The sequence below is a fragment of the Meles meles genome, chromosome 1, assembly GCF_922984935.1.
Source record: "Meles meles chromosome 1, mMelMel3.1 paternal haplotype, whole genome shotgun sequence".
Taxonomy (NCBI): domain Eukaryota; kingdom Metazoa; phylum Chordata; class Mammalia; order Carnivora; family Mustelidae; genus Meles; species Meles meles.
The window spans coordinates 174,360,555-174,373,212 of NC_060066.1; the positions used below are offsets into that span (position 1 = coordinate 174,360,555).

The following is a 12,658-nucleotide window of genomic DNA, read 5'->3' on the forward strand; positions in this document are numbered from 1 at the left end:
GCTCTCTCCCGGCCCATGCTGGCTGACGTTTGTGCCTTGAGTCAGAAAGTTCCCGCTGGTCCCTGGTGACGTGGTTTGGAGACTATCTACGGCCAGGAAAGAATTCTTGGTAGAAATTGGGTGCGAAAAGTTGTTGTTTTTTGTTTGTTTTTGTTTTTTTTTTTTAAGATTTTATTTATTTATTTGACAGATAGAGATCACAAGTAGGGAGAGAGGCAAGTAGAGAGAGAGAGAGAGAGGAGGAAGCAGGCTCCCCGCCAAGCGGAGAGCCCGATGCGGGGCTCAATCCCAGGACCCTGGGATCATGACCTGAGTGAAAGGCAGAGGCTTTAACCCACTGAGCCACCCAGGCGCCCCAACGAAAAATTGTTTTGTTAAAGCACAGGGACAGGACCTCTGGGCAGAAAGAGCGCCCTGGGGTTTTGAGTGATTTAAGTTCTAGAATATACCTAGGGTTTGGTGGAGTGAGGTCCGGAGCCAAGGACCAAGAAAGAATTCTTGAGACAGCTTTGGTGCAAAATGGTGGTTTATTAAGGCATGGGGACAGGGCCCGTGGACAGGAAGAGCTGCTGACCCGGGGTTGTGAGGGGTGGCAGGTTCTGAGGGTGGGGGAAGTAAGGAAAAGGGCGGTGTCAATAGAACTTTCATATGCTAAAGAGGACCTACAAGATACCAGATACTGGAGGCCTAGCCATTGCTAAGCCTCGGTCTGCCTTTTTTTTTTTAGCAAGCTGTTAAAGATAGTTGGGAGAGTCCTAAAGAATGTCACCTATGTCCCACCCAGGAGTGGGTGTGGGAGAAGGTTGCTGAGTGTCAGTGTGTGCTTTGTCCTCAGCCAGCCTTCTGTTCCCTCATCATTCCCCCCTAAACAATTTTGACCCTTAAATCTTTAAGGTTGAAGGTGGAAGGTCTTAGCTTCTGTAACATCTTCCCGCGGAACAGGGCCATAGAGTTGTCCCTACCTACTCAGGTCAACACTGGTCAGTTGAGGACTGTGTAGGCGAGTTAGGAAAGACGGAGGCAGCTGAATCCAGGGGAGACTGCTCAGGTGGTCTTCCCAAGTGGAAAGGATCATCTGTGGAAGTTATGGCAGCGAAGGAGTCGACGCCAGATGAGGAGACATGGGAGAAACAGCAAAAAATGATTAGTGTAGCAAAAAGAAAATGAAGCTCAAATTAAGTTTTTTGCTAGTTGACAAAAAGCCCTTTTCCAGTCCAGGAGTTTAATCAATCATTAAAGGAGAGAGGGACTGTTTAAAGTGCTAACTTGAGTATGTCACAACCCAAGAAATATTTTGTGATAATCTGGAACGTAAGCATGGTATTTTGTTTTTGTGATAATGTAAGGGCCTACTTAGCCAGAGCTATTCCATCTTGGTTCAACAGTGATTTTGTTGTTTATGCAATAAAACTTAAACTGACCCTGCCCACCCCTCCCCCCCCCCCAGGAACTTACTTAGAAACAAGTCCGGGAAACCAGTATGGTTGACCAGCCCCTGATAACAGAGCCCAAATACCAGGATGGGTCAGATCAGGTGGTGATAACAGAGCCCAAACACAAGGATGAGTCAGGTCAGGTAGCGATAACAGAGCCCAGAATGCAAGGACGAGTCAGGCCGGTGGAGACAGTCTCATTGGCCAGGCTCAACCACATGGCCTTTGCTCTACAAAAGCTAGTCTGTGAAGCTGGAGGTTGTCGCTCTCTCTGTAAGAGATGACGCCCACCGGTCGGTTTGATTCTTGGAGCTGGTGCGAAATAAAGCTTTGCTTGACCTTCGCTTTGTGTCAGTCTCGCTCCTTTGATCACGTTCCCATCAATAGCACAATTTCTACCTTGTGTAGAAGTTAAAACATTCAGTGCCATTCTGTTTTGTAAAGCTGCTTTACACATTTGTATCACCATAGCATTTTGTTTTATTTTATTTTTTTAAAGATTTTATTTATTTATTTGAGAGATCACAAGTAGGCAGAGAAGCAGGCAGAGAGAGAGGAGGAAGCAGGCTCCCGCTGAGCAGAGAGCCCGATGTGGGGCTCGATCCCAGGACCCTGGGATCATGACCTGAGCCAAAGGCAGAGGCTTAACCCACTGAGCCACCCAGGTGCCCCTCACCATAGCATTTTAATAGAGAAATGCTACTTTGAGGGGCATTTAGGACTGACCATGTACTTTGTAAGAGCTTCCATGTGCCAAACATCCTCCAGTTCCAAAGGGGGAACAAAAGTGGATGTTAGTTGGTCATATCAATGAGACAGAACAAGTTCACCACTGTTTTAAGTTTGGAAGGTTTGCCAGGTTGGTAATGGTTTTAATAATACATCCGTGATTCCAAGCAAAACCCAGAGAACAGTGGCCATATAACCACTGGGTTCCGTTAGGAGACAAGTCCTCCAATTTTGGATTTCTGTAACTACAGTCAAGATATCAAGGGCTATCCAGTTTTGGAGGGCCATCTTTTTAATGTGTAATAAAAGGCAATCCATCGTTACTTTGTAGGGACCAAGAGAGTCCAAACCTAGGGACAGTTTTCCTTCATGAAGTTTTTCTCACCTCCACGGCCTTTTTGCCCAAATCAGTGGCCTGGTATAAACCCTATATTACTATCATTGGTTCCTAAGGTCATATCCTTTGAACGTCCTTTTAAGTGAATTACAGCTATCTCCTTAGGTAGGTGTACAGCCTTAAGAAGAGTTAATAATTTTAGGCCTGTATTAGACTGTGGAGTTGTGGCTTGATAATAAACCCCTTTTCTTCCAAATTGCTCCATGGACATGTAGAACTAGGAAAGCATCTTTGGAGTCAGTATTAATATTAGTTTTTAAGGCTTTGGCAGTTGCAAAGTGCTAGTGAGCACTACAGCATTCCCAGCTTTTCTTATTCCTTTTATGAAAACTATTGTCATCAGTAAACCAATTATCATTTGTATTTTTAATAGGAACATCTTAAATATGGCCAACTAAGTAAATTAAGATCAATAACCTCTGAACAGTTTTGCTCTATAGAGAAGTACAAGGGTCAGGTTCAGGTCCGGGTAACAAGTTTTGATGGGATCCGCGTTATCAAAGGAGCGAGACTGATACAAAGCGAAGGTCAAACAAAGCTTTATTTCATGCCAGTATCGAGAATCAAACTGACAGGTCGGGCCGTCTTTTATGGAGAGAGCAATGACCCCCAGCTTCACAGACTAGCTTTTATAGAGCAAAGGCCATGTGGTTGAGCCTGGCCAATGAGATTGTAATACACAAAGAAAGTTGCATAGTCATGCTAGGTCACACATGGGTGGCCAATTGAATTACAATTTACCCTATAGTAGCTGTTTGAACTACCCTATCACTCTGGTAAGAATTGGCATCCTAGTTTGGGGCCCAAAAGGTGGTAATTTCCCTTAAGTTTACCTCCCTTAAGTTTAGGGAGATAGTATATGTGCTTTACTGATTGGATGTCTCCACCTGGCCTGACTCGTCCTTGCATTCTGGGCTCTGTTATCTCCACCTGACCTGACCCATCCTTATTTTGGGGCTCTGTTATCAGGGACTGGTTGACCACATTTTACTGGTTTCCCAGACTTGCATTTAAGTAAGTTCCCCTGGGGTTGGGTGGGGGGAGCAGGGTCAGTTTAAGTTTTACTGCATAAACAACAAAATGGCTGTTTAACCAAGATGGAGTCACTCTGGCTACATAGGCCCCTACAGTTTTAAGTATTATTTCAGGCATATCTGTAAGTGTATAGTCTGATACTTAATAAAAGTTGGCCTCCATCATCCAATGATGGCCTTTGGTTTCTAAGACAAATCAGGACCTGATGTGAAATCACTATAGCCAGGAACTGTCCCCTAGTAAGCTTTGAGGCTCCTTTTACAAGGAGGGCTGTTCTCTGCTTAGCTAAAGCCTTTGTTTGCAATTGTACCTCAATAGAGGTGGCTTCTAGGATAAATATGACTAAGGGGAGAAAGCCATTAAGAAGCTCTTTGAGTGGCCCAGCCTTAACAATATGCTAATTACAAAGGATCACTGGCAAGTGGGAGAAAACTTGTCAAGAGATAAGGGGAGTCCCACATGCATCAACCAATCCAGTCATAAAGTGGGGACATCTGTTATCTCCACAAGTCCATAGTTAATCGTATGGAGTGGGGTATGCTTCTGGCTTTTAGGCAATTTCATTATCCCAGCCACACACAAGGTGATAGTTAAGTTACACAATTATTGGGGAATCAGTCCCATTTTTCAGTTGTTTAATCATGTGCCATGGGATTCTCTTTATTATCCCCACAGAATGATCAGCAGAAGATTGTCTGTATATGAGCTACTGTGGTAATTTCCCTTAAGTTTACCTCTAGTTGTCTAGCTCAGGAAAACAAACATTTAAAAACAATCAAATCTAGAACTTAACATCCACAAAGGTGTGTTACTGAAACATAATTTCTCTCTAAAATAACCCTCATTTCCAGAGATAGCCCAATCAAGACTAATTTATTTGAAAAACAAGTCCAGTTTTAACAAACTTGGCCTAATTATTTACATAAGATGAGCAAGAACAGTGAGTGATCATATAGATTTTTTAGAATCTGCTTTGCTGGAACTTAGAAGGAATCTCTAGGTTGAACTTTTAGTAGCCTCTCCAGGCCAGAAGCCAAGCCAAGTACTTGTCATCAGACATGCCTGCAGTACCTGTCGATTTGGGCAGATTCCTCTTCCTGAGGTCCCCAAAGTAGCCTGAGGTTCCTGCACCTGCCAGGAAGTGAAGTGACATTCTTTACTTACCTGGTGAGGCTGCTGGGAACTGTCAGCAAGGTGTCAGGCCAACAGTTCCAAAGGGCTTTACGGCTCCAGGTTTTATAAAGTCAACCTTAGTTCCTTTAAGCTGTCTGGTCATATCTGAGTCTACGCATGTCTTTTTCAAATATGACGTTCCAGTCAAAGCCTTGGTAAAATAACTAATGTTTCCAATGGTGTCCTGTTACAAGAACAGATTCTTATTGAACTTAGGCAAATGACTGATTGCCATGGAAGAATACTTGCTGAGACCATTTGAGTTTCAGAGGGTTCAGATAGAAAAGTTGAATGCTTTGATTTGTTTACAAATTAATATTTTTACATTTCTGTAAGTCACAGATAACTTAAGTAAAATTTTCCTTAGTGTAGAAGAGCAAACATTAGAGAACCAGCAATGTTTAAAATGAGACATAACACTATCATCTTTTCGTTCATTTAACCCCATGTTACTAATTCTGGTTTAGTTTGAATGCAGCTTTAGTTCTGGAAATTCTTACCCATTTCAGTTTTAGGATTTTTAATGTATCGAATACCTGTATTTGTCTTTAAAGCCCTTTATATGAATCTCCTTTAAGGTGAAACTCATTTTACAAGAGAATTAAAACAAAAAAAACTCAAAAATGGACATTGTTAATGATCTGAGATTTCACTATGATACTGTAGACAAGGAAACTCAGTTATTCTACAACCCACTGACACATAACACTTCAATAATTACAATATCAAGTGATGAGCTATCAAAACATTAAAACTTTGGGAAATGCATAGAATCTCTGGAATAGTTACAGCATTTACTCAAATGTAACCCAAGGTTTATCATTTGTTTAGCAGTACTTTCTGAGTAACTTAGCATACCAAGGAAAATTCTAATGAATTCATTTACAGTTTAAATCTTGTCAACATCTGCTAAAATCTTATAAAGTTTTAAAGCACTTGCCTAAATATAATTAGGGATGTTAAAGACCTGATACAGGCAAAATGTGGGAAATGGTTTTTCTGGACAGGCAAAGAGGAAACAACTGTTTACATTTTCTTCCTAACAGCAGATTAATTTAAGAAAACTGTCTTTTTGAATGGAGACAATTTTAATCTTATACCAATGTACCTTTAAAACCATTCATTTCGGGGCGCCTGGGTGGCTCAGTGGGTTAATGCCTCTGCCTTCGGCTCAGGTCATGATCCCAGGGTCCTGGGATCAAGCCCCGCATCCGGTTCTCTGCTCAGCGGGGAGCCTGCTTCCCCCTCTCTCTCTGCCTGCCTCTCTGCCTACTTGTGATCTCTCTGTCAAATAAATAAATAAAATCTTAAAAATAAAAAAATAAAACCATTCATTTCAATCTAGTCTGTCCTGACCACACCTAAAACTTTTTGTGAAGATTTCCCTTCACAAAACTTTTACTTTCTTTTACATTTAAATTTTGTCCCAAGCCACTTCTTTTCAAACCATCTCATTTAGAACAAAATTATCTTTTATCTTTAACAAAATGCATTCCCATTCTGTATCTTTCTTAAGTATCTACTTTTCCACATAAAGAGTTGTTTCCCATATTTCCATTAGTCTTAGTTACAGTTAGAATTTTGTACTCGTAGAAACACCTTAGTCTCTAGTCAGTTAAGTATTAACCACTTGTGAACTATTACAACAGAATTCTTCAGATGGCAAATTTATAAATCAGTGAAGCAAAAAACATATTTACCAACAGATTTAAATATTCTTAGTTTCTTTGCAGTAAGTCAAAAGCATTTCCTTGACTTAGCATTTTATCCTATTTGAAAGACCCAGATGTCCCACGAATTTAATTCCATTTGTCATCCAAGCAAAACTTTAACTTTCAGGTTACCAAAGACTTTGAAAGCTACTTTAACAATTACCCATGAAAACTCTTGAGACAATGAACCATCAGTTTAGTTTTTGCTAACAACCCAGCAGAGGTACCAGGAGGTTATTTGACCTTCAGTAAATCTTGACAGAATAAAAGTTTCACATTTACTGCTGTAACTTCGAAGACAGGTCTATCTTAGTTAAACCAACAAATGTAACTTAATTTAAATACTGATTTATGTTCCACTTGGGCCCACCCCATTTCCAGTATTTACCTGAGATGTAGGTGGGGAAATCTGAAGTGGAGGGTGTTAGGTCCAGGGGGTGCTCTTCTTGCTCCTGAATAGTGAGGAGAGAAGGAGCCTTGGTGCATGGTCTAGAGGCCAGTCATGCAGGCTGCACGCATGTTGGTGCAGAAACACAACATGCAGAAACACGAGAAGGGGCAGACAGAAGAAACAAAGTGCTGCCAGGAGGCAGAGAAAGGATTCCCGGTTTTAGAGCTCATCAGCCCCAACAGAGAAGCAGATGCTGTGCTTTCCTGTCAACAAGGGGGGAGAGGTTAAGCAGTCCACGTTGGGCCAGAGGAGAGAGGGAATTTCCCTGAAACAGAGTTTCCGGCAGCTGCTTGGGAATATTCCTTAAAGTCTCCGCCTTGAGTTAGACTAACCCCAGTTGGCTCCAGTTAAAGCCATTAACATGGAAAATGAATGAGGGAGAAGCCCCCACATCTATTAGGAGGGACAGAGAGAAAGTCAGAGTCCCCTTTGCTAGGGATGGCCTGTGTATCCTCCAGCAACCTGGGTTCACCAGGAGAATGCTTATTTACATAATTATCATCCAGTATGTCAGGAGGGAGTTTACTAGCTGACCCATTTGGGCAAACACATTCTACAAAAGGCCTTTAGATCGGGGTCCTGGTGTAGAGCAATGAAGGCCTAGGTATGAGCAATGAAGGTATCCCTAGGTCCATTTGCCCTGTTTCCTGCAGAGGAGATCTAACTGATACATCCCACTGAGACCGTGCAGTGTTAGAGGAGCTTAGTCCTTTCCAAAGTTTTGCAATCCAAATTATTTTCAGTGGGTTAAAAGGCACCCCAAGGTAGAGTCCTTGGGAACTGAAGAAGCCTACTGAGGCCATGTTCCCAGTAAAGTAAAGAAGGTCCATTACCAAATCCCTCCTGACTCCTGGGTGGCGTCCCACGCAGTATTATGTCAGATGTTCCCATGTGTCAGAATTGACCAGAGGTGTCCCTCAAGACGTCGCTATTGATCATGATCCTGCCTTACCCAGGAAGGCATTCCTGCACATAAAAGGCCCCGGAGGGGTGCCGGCGCCCCTACCCTTCCCCATTGCATCCTAGGCTGCCAATGGGTGCCTAGTGAATGGACCAAAATACTGTACCATGCTATGCCATCGTCTGTCCTGAAGATTGCATACTGTTTTGCCACTTTAGCCCATGGAAATACTAGAAAAGTGGAGTGCCTGGGTGGCTAAGTAGGTTAAAAGCCTCTGCCTTTGGCTCAGGTCATGATCTCGGGGTCCTGGGATCCAGCCCCGCGTTGGGCTCTCTGCTCAGCGGGGAGCCTGCTTTCTCCTCTCTCTCTGCCTACTTGTGATCTCTTTCTGTCAAATAAATAAAAATAAAAAATCTTAAAAAAAATACTAAAAAGTTTGTCAAGGGGAAATTACCCAATTTCATAGCTTTAAGTAGTTTGTAGAAGACACTGACAAGAAACAGTAAAGACTGAAATCCATCATGGTCTATGTGATATTCCAACACATGTGGTCCTTACAGCCAACTTCCCTAGGAAGTGGTCCCTGGTTGCATTTTAATTCAATTGGGTACTGGTTTTGACTGGCTCCCAGTGGAGGTCCTGTGGCCAGAAATGGCTAGGCCAGGGATGTGGAGGGGATCACATTAGACCAATCAGGAGGAAACCTCACACGGGATTCTTAAGATTGGCAGTCGTCCTGGTGACTTAGGTGGCTGTCCCAAGCCCAAGACAAGACAACTTTGTATAAGAACAGGAACAGAGAGAGGGCATCAAGTTTCTGAGTCTTATAACCATTCCGGCCAGGGTACTGACTTCCAACCAAAACGCAGACATTCTCCCTGTAGAATAGCCACAGGTTAGAGGATTCCAGCCTGAGCAATTGACATGCAAGTGTTCCAGTAAGACCACACTCCTTGAAAAGCCCCTGAAATAGACTAAAGGAAGAGGAGAGAAAATACGCACCAATTTTGCACTGAAGCTCAGAGTCCAAATGTAAAGACTCACACTCCCACGTTCAGCCACCAAATGATGAAATTCTAGAATATATGTGAGGTTTGGTGGAGGGAGGTCCGGAGCCAATGACCAAGAAAGAATTCTTGAGACATCTTTGGTGTAAAATGGTGGTTTATTAAAGCATGGAGACAGCACCTGTGGGCAGGAAGAGCTGCTCCCCCAGGGTTGTGAGGGGTGGGCAGTTATATACCATGGGGGTGGGGGAAGTAAGGAAAAGGGAGGTTTCAATAGAACTTTCATATGCTAAAGAGGACCTACAAGATACCAGATACCAGAGGCCTAGCCATTGCCAAGGTAATTCTGCCCTTTTTAGCAAGCTATTAAGATAGTTGGGAGATTCCTAAAGAATGTCACGAATGTCCCACCCAGGAGCAGGGATGGGAGAGGGTTGCTGAGTGTCAGTTTTTGCTTTGTCCTCAGCCAGCCTTCCTTTCCCTCATCATGAGGAGTGACAGATTATGTAAGATTTTCTATCCTCTGGACAGGTGGGTAATGTTAGGGCTCCAGGAAGTTGAGTCTATAGGTTTCTGGAGATTGCTTTTTTTCTGAAAAGGGAGAGATCACACAACTAGCACCAAGGAAGTAGAAACAATCATCAGAAATTATTACCAACAGTTATATGCCAATAAGCTAAGCAACCTAGATGAAATGGATGCATTCCTGGAAAACTATAAACTCCCAAAATTGAACCAGGAATAGACCGATATCTAGTAATGAGATTGAAGCAGTGATCAAAAACCTCCCAAAAAACAAGAGCCCAGGACCTGACGGATTCCCTGGGGAATTCTACAAACTTTCAAAGAAGAAATAACACCAATTCTCCTGAAGCTGTTTCAAAAAATTGAAGCAGAAGGAAAACTTCCAGACTCTTTTTATGAAGCCAGCATTACCCTGATCACCAAACCAGGCAAAGGCCCTACCAAAAAGGAGAATTTCAGACCAATATCACTGATGAATATGGATGCTAAGATTCTCAACAAGATCCTAGCAAACAGGATCCAACAGCACATTAAAAAGATTATCCACCATGACCAGGTGGGTTTTGTCCATGAGATGCAAGGGTGGTCCAACATTCACAAATCAATTAATGTGATAGAACAGATCAATAAGAGAAGAGAGAAGAACCACATGGTCCTCTCAATTGATGCAGAAAAAGCATTTGACAAAATCCAGTATCCGTTCCTGATTAAAAGGCTTCAAAGTATAGGGATAGAGGGAACATTCCTGAACTCCATAAAATCTATCTATGAAAGACCCACAGGAAATATCATCCTCAATGGGAAAAAGCTTGCAGCCTTCCCTTTGAGATCAGGAACATGACAAGGATGCCCACTCTCACCACTCTTGTTCAACGTAGTATTAGAAGTCCTAGCAACGGCAATCAGACAACAAAGAGAAATAAAAGGTATCCAAATTGGCAATGAAGAAGTCAAACTCTCTCTCTTTGCAGATGACATGATTCTTTAATATGGAAAACCCAAAAGACTCCACCGCCAAACTACTAGAACTCATGCAGCAATTCAGTAACATGGCAGGATACAAAGTCAATGTACAGAAATCAGTGGCTTTCTTATACACTAACAATGAAAATACAGAAAGGGAAATTAGAGAATCGATTCCATTTACTATGGCACCAAGAACCATAAGATACCTGGGAATAAGCCTAACCAAAGAGGTAAAGGATCTGTACTCCAGGAACTACAGAACACTCATGAAAGAAATTGAAGACACAAAAAGATGGAAGACCATTCAATGCTCTTGGATCAGAAGAATAAGCATTGTTAAAATGTCTATACTGCCTGGAGCAATCTATACTTTTAATGCCATCCCGATCAAAATTCTACCGGTATTTTTCAAAGAGCTGGAGCAAATAGTCCTAAAATTTGTATGGAATCAGAAGAGACCCCGAACTGCTAAGGAAATGTTGAAAAACAAAAAACTGGCAGCATCACGTTACCTGATTTCAAGCTTTACTACAAAGCTGTGATCACCAAGACAGCGTGGTACTGGCATAAAAACAGACACATAGACCAGTGGAACAGAGTAGAGAGCCCAGATATGGACCCTCAACTCTATGGTCAAATAATCTTCAACAAAACAGGAAAAAATATACAGTGGAAAAAAGACAGTCTCTTCAATAAATGGTGCTGGAAAAACTGGACAGTGATATGTAGAAGAATGAAACTCGACCATTCTCTTACGCTGTACACAAAGATAAACTCGAAAGGGATAAAAGACCTCAACGTGAGACAGGAATCCATCAGAATCCTAGAGGAGAACATAGGCAGTAACCTCTTCGATATCAGCCACAGCAACTTCTTTCAATATGTCTCCAAAGGCAAAGGAAACAAAAGCGAAAATGAACTTTTGGGACTTCATCAAGATCAAAAGCTTCTGCACAGCAAAGGAAACAGTCAACAAAACAAAGAGGCAACCCACGGAATGGGAGAAGATATTTGCAAATGACAGTACAGACAAGAGGTTGAAATCCAGGATGTTAGGAATCATGAAGGCAGTTGCAAAGGGATGAAGACTGGAGTCCTGCAGGAAGGTGATCTCCATCAGTTAACCATTGTTTCCCCCTTTCCTTTGTTCTGGGGCACCAGGTGTGCCTGAGGAATGTCGCACTTGTTCTACCTGGGTGCCGGGCAGGGGCGGGTATCATGGAACAGCTTGTGCTTTGCCCTCAGCCTGCCTTCTCCCTCATGAACTGGCAGAGAACATTTTCGATTGCACCTGTTGTGTTGTTTTTGCAGTGGTGAGAGGAGACCAAAGTGCGTTCAGTGGGGTTACTCACAGGCCTCAGTTACCATCAGGGCAAAGCCAATTTCTGGGCTTTACTTTCTCCCCAATCCCAAGCCCTCCCCCTAAATTTGTGGTAACTTGGTTTGTGTTTTAATTTACATAGTTCTAATGTACATAGATGGTGGTGTACTGTATACATCTTGTGTTTATTCCTTCCTTTTTTCCCTGCCTGATTCGAAGGTTTTTGTTTTGTTTTGTTTATATGACAACGGAGAGAAGTTTATTAAGTGAAGATACAGAAAAACCTCTCAAGAATGAGAGGGGTCCCCACAGCATTGCCAACCAGGGCCTTTAGGGTTGGTCTTTTATAGAAACTAACCAGTGAACTTAAATCCTATTAACTTAACCAATCCTCTTGGCTTACTCCTTTTTTAGGGGCTGGTCATTTTTTGTTGGTCACAGGTTGTTATCATAAAAACACCCACCGGCACACCTAGGGCAGGGTGGTCTGATTTGTCCCCTTATCTCTGGTTTCCCCACACCTCCACCTTTTGGGGATTTCTGAGAGCCTGATCACTTAGCTCCCTATCTCTCCCTACATCCCCTGTCCCTTCCTCATTCCTCCCCCTGGAACAGTAACCCTAACTGCCCTTACAGAATGGGACGATGACTGCTGTGGCTGCTTCCTGCTGAAATGGGGCAGCGGGCTGTATGGCAGTTAGAATCTATCCAAGGGTCCATCCAGGGGCTTATGGTCATGATAGGCAGAAAACTGTGCAGGGAACCGTCCTACACTGTTGGTGGGAATGCAAGCTGATTCTAAGTTGTTGTTGTTGTTGTTGTTGTTGTTGTTGTTGTTGTTGTTGTTGTTGTTGTTGTTTTTAAGATTTTATTTATTTATTTGACAGAGAGCGCTCCAGAGAGCACAAGCAGGCAGAGCAGCAGAAGGAGAGGGGGAAGCAGGCTCCCTGCTGAGCAGAGAGCCCAATGTGGGGCTCCATCCCAGGACCCTGAGATCATGACCTGAGC

At 42.8% G+C, this 12,658-nt stretch overlaps 1 protein-coding gene across 5 annotated transcripts in view; it reads left to right on the top strand.

Annotated features, from left to right (window-relative positions):
- Positions 1-12,658, top strand: part of ECHDC2 (enoyl-CoA hydratase domain containing 2) — a 31,211-nt gene that overhangs the window by 823 nt on the left and 17,730 nt on the right. The gene's annotated exons all lie outside the window — the stretch shown is intronic.